General features: G+C 40.8%; 1 pseudogene; it reads left to right on the top strand.

The window, feature by feature from the left end:
• Positions 1 to 8,205: 8,205 nt before the first annotated feature.
• The window catches only part of LOC102849681, a 2,764-nt pseudogene continuing 1,705 nt past the window's right edge, over positions 8,206 to 9,264 (top strand).

A 9,264-nucleotide genomic window follows, 5' to 3' on the forward strand; every position in this document is an offset into this window, starting at 1 on the left:
TAAAAAAAATTAAATAAATAAAAAAGAAAAGAAAAATTGTCACCACTCAACCATTAGGCAGCATCATGATAGACGGAGAAAAGATTGGGGCTATCAACAACTTCATCATACTTGCATTTACAATGAATACCCTTGATACTAGCAGTCAGAAGATCAGGAGACCTATTGCACTGGGAATGTCTGCAGTCAAAGACTTCTATAAATTACTGAGGAGTAATGATGTCAGTTTGAGGACTAGGGTGTGCCTGATTCAGGCCATGGTCTTTTCAGTCAATTTCTATGCATCTGAGAGCTGAACAATGACTAAGGGATGCCTTTGAGCTGTGGAGTTGGAGAGGAGTACTGAATATCCCATAGATTGTCAAAAGAACAAACAAATATGTCTTGGAGAAGGTACAGCCAGAGTGCTCCTTGGAGGTGAATGTGATAAAGCTTTGTCTTACATACTTTGGACATGTTGCTAGGACATGCTATTCCTTGGAGAGAGGTATCATGCTTGGAAAGCAAAAAATAGGAAGACCCTAAGCAAGATGGTTTGAAACAGTGAATGCAGCAATGGGCTCAAGTATGTCAGAAATTGTGGGGATGGCTCAGGATTGGAAAGGGTTTGGATCTGTTGTTCATAGGGTCACTACAAGTCACACTCAACCTGAAGACACCTAACAGCAACAATAATGACTTGAAAAAATTAAGTGATGTAAAGCATTTAAAAATATCTTCTTACGGTTGATATTGTTATGTGCCATCAAGTAGATTGTAACTCATAGCAACCCTATGAACACGTATCTAAACTTTACCTTACCCCGTGCCATCCTCATCATCTCTGACATACCTGAGCCCATTGTTACAGTCATTATGCCAATCTATCTTATGGAAGATCTTCTTATCTTCTTCTCTTACATTAACCTTCCATCTTTCCAAGTGTGGCATTATTTTCCAGGACTAGTCCCTCTTAACAACATGCCCAGAGTATATGAGACAAAATCTCACCATACTTGCTTCCAAAGAGCACTTTCTCCAAGACAGACTTGTTTGTTGTCTGTTTGTGGTGCACAGAATATTCAGTGCTTCTCTACAACAGCACAACTCAAAGATGTTGATTCTTCTTCTGTCATCCTTAGTTATTATCCAACTTTCAGAAGCATTGCAAGTGGTAAAAAAAGACTATGGCTTGAATCAAGTGCACCTTAGTCTTCAAAATGACATTGTTGCTCTTTAGCACATTGGAGAAGATGCTAACCAGTGTTAACTGTTATTACTGTGGTTGAGATTAATAAAAGTTTGGTAACTTCCAACTTGACCAGTTGACCACTTTTTCAGATGGCCTTGATGGCAGGATTATTTTCTAGTGATTGGAACTGTGAATCTGGGTATAGGGTCAGTGTAGGTTGTCTGATTGGCGCTGGTGTGGTCTTTGGGGAAAAGTACTCAGGTCAGAAAATATCTTAGCTTTCTAGGGCTGCTATAGCAAAATACTGTCAGTAAAGTGGCTTATAAGAACAGAAATTTATTGTTACACATAGTCGTGAAGTCTTACTCATAAAACTCTCACTCATTCCCTTGGAGTTGAAATCGTCTCAAAGCTGACTCCTCCAGTGAGTTTTCAGAGACTGTAAATCACACAGGAGGTGATTGCCTAGCTTTCTCCCAAGGAACAACTCGTTGTTCCAGAATCCTTTGTTTTCTAGTCAACTGGCACAAAGGAGTCTGGAGCAATTGGCCTTGCTTATTGTGAGAAGCTAGCATTGCTACTGCATAATTGAGGCAGGAAGTGTATCCCTAGAGCTTGAGGACTCACTGGAACACCTTGGTTCTTCTCTACCCAAAGATAATGGCGAAAACAGAATGGCAGCGACTGACTGAAAGAACTCGTCATTACTTTCCCATTGGATGTATTGCATTGGCCTGCACATTGCTCTGGGTGCTGCAAACTATGTCACTAGGATTTCAAATACCAGTAGGGCTTACATGGTAGGCAGACTTCCCTGGAGCTTAACAGACTAAGAGAGACTAATAAGAAAGACCTGGTGATGAAATTCTGAAAATTACCTGAGTCAAGATTATTCAACCCAGTGCTGAAAGACAAGCCTTCTAACCTGGAAGGGACTCAAACACGCCAGTGATCATGAAGACAACACAGGACTGGGAGGGAACGTTTTGTTCTGTTAAGCTCTCAGTCCCCATGTGTGGGAGCCGGCTCTATGACAACTAACAACAACATTGGCTGATAAGATAACCAAGGAGCTCAGCCTCCGCGGGAACAAAGATCTGGGTCACTCTACCCAGGGAGCAACCCGGGCCAGCAGCTGTACCAGCAAGGGTGGAGGTATCTAGACTGGGTAGTGAAGGAAGAAGAAGATAAATATCAGTTACTGACCTAAGGACCAGTAGGAGCTGTAATTTGTTCCACTCACCCTCCCCTTTGAAGTCATTTTCAAACCTGTGGCCAAGCACCATTTTGAAGCTGCTTCAGCAACAGAGCGAAATTCCCAGTGGAAAATAAGAAGGTCAGAATACTGCTGGCTATGGACTTCTGATGCCCTACACCCTGGACCCTGGTCTGCAGCTCCCCTGGCACCCTGCAAGCCCCTGGTCTCAAGCACCTGCATTCCTCTACTTTTCTGGCACTGGGAGAGCTTGCTCCACTCGGTGTGCCAAGCATTTAAAACCTCTGAGAGAAACCCTCAAGCAACAACACAGAAGAGTCAGGGGATAAAATATCCCAGCTTCCTGTCCCTTTGAGGAGTTCTTTCTGAAGGACATTACCCACACAGTTCCTTATAAGGTCCTCAGAGGGGTGAAGCTAATTGTGCCAACAGCAGCCGTCTTAGTAACACGTCCTGCAATGACTCTCTTCCCTTTCTCACTTCTCTCCGTTCCTCGCACTTCCTGGGATTTCCTGCCAAATAAATTACCTACACCCAGGTCCTTGTCTCAGGTTCTGCTTTGGAAAGAATGCAGTCAGTCCTGGAAATGAGGTCACCCAGTCCCAAGTCCAGCTTGGTGGTGACTGTGACATGTTGAGAGGCAGAAAAAGAAAATGGGGGGGGAGGTTTCTCCAGTTGGGCAGGTTTGGGTTTGAACTTGAACCTTTTACTTAACTGAGTGAACTCAGACAAGTGATTTAATCTTTCTGAACAGCAGGTTTCTCATCTGTTAAGCAGGGATTATAGGAGCTTCTCACAGGAGTTTTTGTGAACCAAGTGAAATCTAGGTTTGACAACCTCGTCACTTCTAGATGCACCATCTTCTCAAAATAAATAAACTCAAAGTAAAGAAGCGGTCAAAGGAACAAGTATAATACTTTGTGTGTGATCTCAGAAAGATTTAAGAGCATATATTTTAGGTCTTCTCATAAACAGTAAGATTACCAAGACTTTCATGAAATCCTTTTGACCAACCACAGGTCTTCCAAGAATTTTAAGGAACTTGTGTTAAGGATGTGGGGAAGGTGAAAACCCCTTATCTATAGCTGGTGGGAATGCAAGATGCTACAGCTATGATAGAAACCAGTGTAGGAATTCCTTAAAAACCCCCAAACCTTAAAAGAGAACTTTGTTGTGGTGGTAGCAGTGTACCATCGAGTTGGAACCAACTCATAGCTGACCTTTCCCCAGGCTTTCAGAGGTAGTACTTGCGTGGGAGGAAATTGCGTCTCTTTCTCCCTGGTGGATCCGAGTGCCTTTGTGTTGGCAGCACAAATCCTTACCCACTAAGCCACCAAGGTTCACTTTGAAAAAAAAAATTACCATCAGAAAAACAAAAGTCAGGCTCACTACCATTTACTCAAAACAGATTCACATAGCATTGCAAATTATGTTTTATACAGGAAAATGTTACTGAGGTGCTACACCGATGCAATTCTACCTTAGAGAGTATGAATGCAACAAACAGTAAAAATAAAAGTTTTTCCTCAAAATAAAATCACACACACACACACACACACACACACACACACACACACACACACACACAAGAAACACCAACCACCAGATTCACAGGTGACCCTCCACAGGGGTCTTCAGAGGCTGTAAATTGCACCGGCGCAGATTGTCCATCTTTCTCCTGTAGAGCAGTGGGTAGATGTGGGCCTCCTTCCACAGGCTGACAGAACAACATACCTACCGACTAGGCCACGAAAGCTCCCAATCGCTGAAACTGGGATTGAACGAGGGACATTTAGATCTTCCGTCTCTGGCGTGTCTCTGGCAGTTTTAATCCACCAGGAGCTGCTGGGGAGAAAGCAGAGCAGTCCAGTTAGTCATCTCCCATAAAGAGCCTGGGGAACCAGAGGGAGGGTCGCGCTGTCAGTGGAAACAGTGCCAGCGAGTGACGGCTGACGGGCGAGAGCACTCCCTCACGTGTTTGCTCTCGTCTGAATGTCGTCTTCAGTGAAGCATCTTTTCAAGTCCTCTGCCCATTTTTTAAGTGAGTCTTTTGTCTTTTTATTGTTGAATGTGTTGGAGTGTTCTATACATTTTAGAGATTTTTTTCCTCATAAAATATCATTGCCAAGTATTTTTCCCCCAATCTGTAGTTTCTCCTTTTTTTTTTACTTTTTAGGAGAAATTTTTGGTTTTGAGAGAAATCTTTTAACATACATAGGACTTCATTTTCAGAAGGTCCCAGTTGTCCCGTTTATCTTTTGCTATTTGTACACTTTTTGTTATATTCTATTTATGCCATGTATTATTGTTTTTGTTGTATTCGCAGTTATTATCTCTTTATTACATATTATTGTCTTGCTATATTCACAGTTTTTGTTGTATTCTGTTTATGCCACAGATTATTGTTATGTGCCATTGAGTTGGAACTGACTCAGCTGGCCCTCCAGTATGTTTTTAGAGGCTGCAAATTTCAGGGGAAACAATTGTTCATCTTCTTCTCTCCGAGAAACTGATAGATTCAAACCAGGCTTGGCAATGCAACTCCTTGCTCACTAGGCCATCAGACCCTAAATTTGCCTCTATTATTTTTTTTTCCTTTCATGATATTTATAGTGTTAAGTTTTACATTTGGAAGACTGGGGGATATGGTACTAATTCCTTCCTCAAAGCCCTCTGTCTTTTCAAGTGGTGGCAAAAAAAAGTCTTCCATCGATTTTTCTTTTAAGTGTCAAAGTTGTCATGCAGCATATAACAGGAAGGTCTCTTAGAATCGGACTGCTAGCTACTTTTATGTATTCAAACAAAAGCATCTCATGTCAGGTTTTCCTACTGGTATTTTAGCAAGATCTTCTATTCTTTCATATATTAAAAACAAACAAACAAACAAAAAAAAAAACAAAACAAAACACCACACCCAACCAAACAACTCATTGCCGTGAGTCAGAACTAACTCATAACTGCCCGTCCAGTAGTGGGTTTTCGAAGGCTGTAAACTGTGCGTGAGAAGACTGTGTCCCCTTTTCTCCCTCAGAACCGCTGGTGGATTTGAACCACGAGAGAAGACTCATCTTCAGGCGTGCAGCGCAACCCCCCACAGCATAGGCTCTCCTAGGTCACTTTATCACCTCCAAACTTTTGAAAACCCACTTTGGGCCTTTTTTTATTTTCTTTTTCTTTTTTTTTTGTTTTATTATTTTTGTGTGAGTGTACCGTCAAATCAGATCTGACTGGTACAGGAGGAAATTGTCCCTCCTTCCCCGGCAGAGCATCTGGTGGATTTGAGCAGCGCGCCTCTGGGATTGTAGTTGCAGCTCCTTACCACTAGGCCACCAGAGCTCCCTTTTAATAAATAGATAGATAGATAGATAGATAGATAGATAGATAGATAGATAGATAGATAGATAGATAAAAAAATAAATAAATAAATAAATATAAAAATAAATAAATAATAAGTATTTTTTATGTGTGTACTGTCAAATCAGATCTGACTGGTACAGGAGGAGATTGTCCCTCTTTCTTCAGCAGAGCTTCTGGTAGCTTTGAACCGTGCACCTCAGGGATTACACTGCAGCTTCTTGCCACTAGGCCACCAGAGCTTGCCTGGACCTTTTGAGTTCCTGAAAAATAGTTTGCTGGAATTACAGACTTTATTCTGAAATTCTTTTTCATGGGCTTGTCATGCCTTCTTTTATTGCTAGCTTCTTTCATCATCCCTTTTAAATCAAAAGATTCCTCTGATTTGTAAACCCTCACTCAAATAAATAAATCCAGTGGTTTGGGTGTATGATTTTAGAAATATCATGCCAATATTCTTGAACTTTTATGCCCATACCTGTTTCGTTCTGTAACTAGATGGGATATTGCCAACCTTTATCTCCCAGACGTTTGAGTCTGCTCTTTTTCAAGACACCTGAGAACTTGCAGACTGGTTTTTCTAATGTTTTTCACACAATCAAGGTACAGAGTAGTTCTGAGACAGTGCTCAGAGGCAGGTGATACTTGTTCAGTTTGTCCTACTGAATTTCAGAAGCCAATTCTTCTCATCTGCAACATATATTTTGTAGAGAATGCATCCATCATCTTCTGGTTTGCAAAGAAAATGTATCTGCTGTGCAGAACTGTTAACTTCAAACCATATAAACAAATGGGAAGATGGAATAACTTCTTCATACCTACAAATATATTCACTCTTCTCAACTATGAATGCCACAACACATGAACTGCATTTGCTACAAAGACTCTGGTGGCCTGGTGGGTAAGGAGTTGCACTGCTAATCAAAAGGCAGGAAGTTTGAATCCACAGGCAGCACCTTGGGAGAAAGATGGGCTATCTCCTCCTGCACAAATTACCACCTCCTCTGAAAACCCACTGGAGGCCCAGCTTTGAGTCAGTTCAAAGTAAATTGTGCCAACAACCACAATAATACAGTGACTCCTTTTTTAAAATTAATTTTAATGAAAGTTTACAGACAGGGTTTCCAGTCATTCATTGTTGCACTTTTCTCCCTACACCCTCCCTTCCCCCCAGTTCAATCTTCTCCTTGAAAAGAAAGAAAAACTCTTTCACCGTTAGTTAGGCAGTCCCTCTCCCTCAAGTCTGCTCCAACTATGCAGCCTACTCTGGACTTCAGTAATGACAAGAATATCTATTCATATATCCCTTTTAAACAGTTCTCTCCCTCATCTGTTTCAATGCAGTATACATCATTTCTCCCCTCCTTTTCTGTCTTCCCTCAATCCTGATGTCAGTCCCGTTTAACAACAGTGGCCATATGCAATATTTGTCCTTTTGTGACTGAGATATTTCACTCAGCATAATGTCCTGCAGAGTCACCCATTTTGCATAATATTTCATTAGTTCCTTGTTTTTCAATGCTGCATAATATTCCATTGTGTGAATATACCACAGCTTCTCCATCCGTTCGTTTGTTGATGGGCACTTGGGTTGTTTCCAGCTCTTTGCTATTGAGAACAAAGCCTCAATAAACATGGGTGTACATATATCTGCTTTGGTGGCAGTTATGGTTTCCTTAGGGTAAACTCCCAGCAATGGAATTGTTGAGTCAAATGGTATCTCTATTTGTAACTTTTTGAGAAAGCTTCATATACCCATCCATAGTGGTTGCACCATTTTACACTCCTGCCAACAGTGAAAAAGGGTTCCAGTTTCTCCACAACCTTGCCAGCATTTGATGTTTGCTGTTCTGTTAAATTTTGCTATTCTTACTGGGATGAGATAATATCTCATAGTTGTTTTGTACAGCGACTCTTGATAAAGACATTAGAATGGGTTTTCACGGCTAACAGAAACATATTTCCTACTGGTTTTACATAAGATTTAAGTGCATAGTCCAAATCTTTGAAAGAGTCCTGTGCTTTTATAAATATGGAAGTAATGTGTCTTTTCAATCACTTGTTATGCATCTGAGAGCTGGATCATGAATAAGGATGATAGAAGAAAAATTAATGTCTTTGATTTGTGGTGTTGGATAAGAGTACTGAATATAGTACTGAACATAGAATGACAAGAGAACAGCTATGTCTTGGGAAAAGTACAGCCAGAGTGTTTCTTGGAAGCATAGATAGCGAAGCTTCATCTCTCGTACTTTGGGCATGTAGCTAGGAGAGGCTGTTCTTTGAAAAGGGACTTCATGTTAGAAAGTGGAGAGTCAGTGAAAGAGAGGAAGACTAGTGAGATGGGTAGACACAGTGACTGCAGTAAAGGACTCAAGTGTGTCAGAGATGATGAGGATGGCACAGAATGGGACAGGGTTCAGGTCTGTTGTTCACAGGGTCACTATGAGTCGTACTCGACTCGATGTCACCTAACGAAAAGTAATGTTCAACCTAATATATTTCCAGTATTTTCTTTTGTCCTAATTCTTGGACAGGTGACTGCAGTGATAAAATGTAAAAGTGTTTTCTTGTTAATGTTGCTAAAACAGCATTCAGATTAACTAGGACTGTAGTTTTAGAGAAACTCAGGTATTCTTTCCTGGCACTATTATCAGAATAATATTTTTTTCCTAATACTTGAAGATAGAACTTGCCTGAAACAAAAATTTTCTTTAACATTGACTTTTATCATTCTCAAAAACTCTTAAAATTTCTTTTTAAAGTTCTGAATGTCGCATTTTACCTGCAACAATCAAATTTTCTAAATGGAAAATTAATTTACTGAGGAAGTGGAGATTAAATTACTGAGGATGATGTATTTTAATATTGTTTTCTCAAGAGTATGATTCCGGAAGCTCTGTGACTTAGTCTGAAGAGTGGCACTGGCCACCCAAAGGCTGGGCCTCTCTGACAGTCCAAACCTGTCAGGCACTTCTAGGGACAAAGGTGCACAGTCTCTCCTGTGATTTATAGTCCTGGAAACCCCAATGATTGGCTAAGTGGGTTCCAATTGGATGGCCAATGAATTTTTATGGAACAACTAGCAATAGAAGAAATCAAATGATGTGCTGCATCGGGCAAATCTTGTGCAAAGTCTCTCTTTAAAAGTGAAAAAGAAAAAAGCAGTCACTTTGAGGACTCAAGTGCACCTGATCCACGCCATGATATTTCATTCACCTCACATGTGTGCAAAAGCTTGACAAGAATGGAATTCTGATGCACACCCATCTTTATGGCAGTTTTGTTCACAACAGCAAAAAGCTGAAACCAACCCAAGTGCCCATCAACAAACAAATGAATAGAGACGCTCTGGTATATTCACACAATGGAATACTACGCTCCATTAAAAAACAAGGAACTCATGCAATAGTATGCAAAAATGGGTGGCCCTGGAGGACACTATGCTGAGTGAAATAACTCAGTCACAAAAGGACAAATATTGCATAGAGTCACTGTTGTAAAACAGGACTGACATCAGGGT

Source organism: Elephantulus edwardii, unplaced genomic scaffold (genome assembly GCF_000299155.1).
Source record: "Elephantulus edwardii isolate Elephantulus edwardi_28Jun2011 unplaced genomic scaffold, EleEdw1.0 scaffold00017, whole genome shotgun sequence".
NCBI classification, from domain to species: Eukaryota; Metazoa; Chordata; class Mammalia; order Macroscelidea; family Macroscelididae; genus Elephantulus; species Elephantulus edwardii.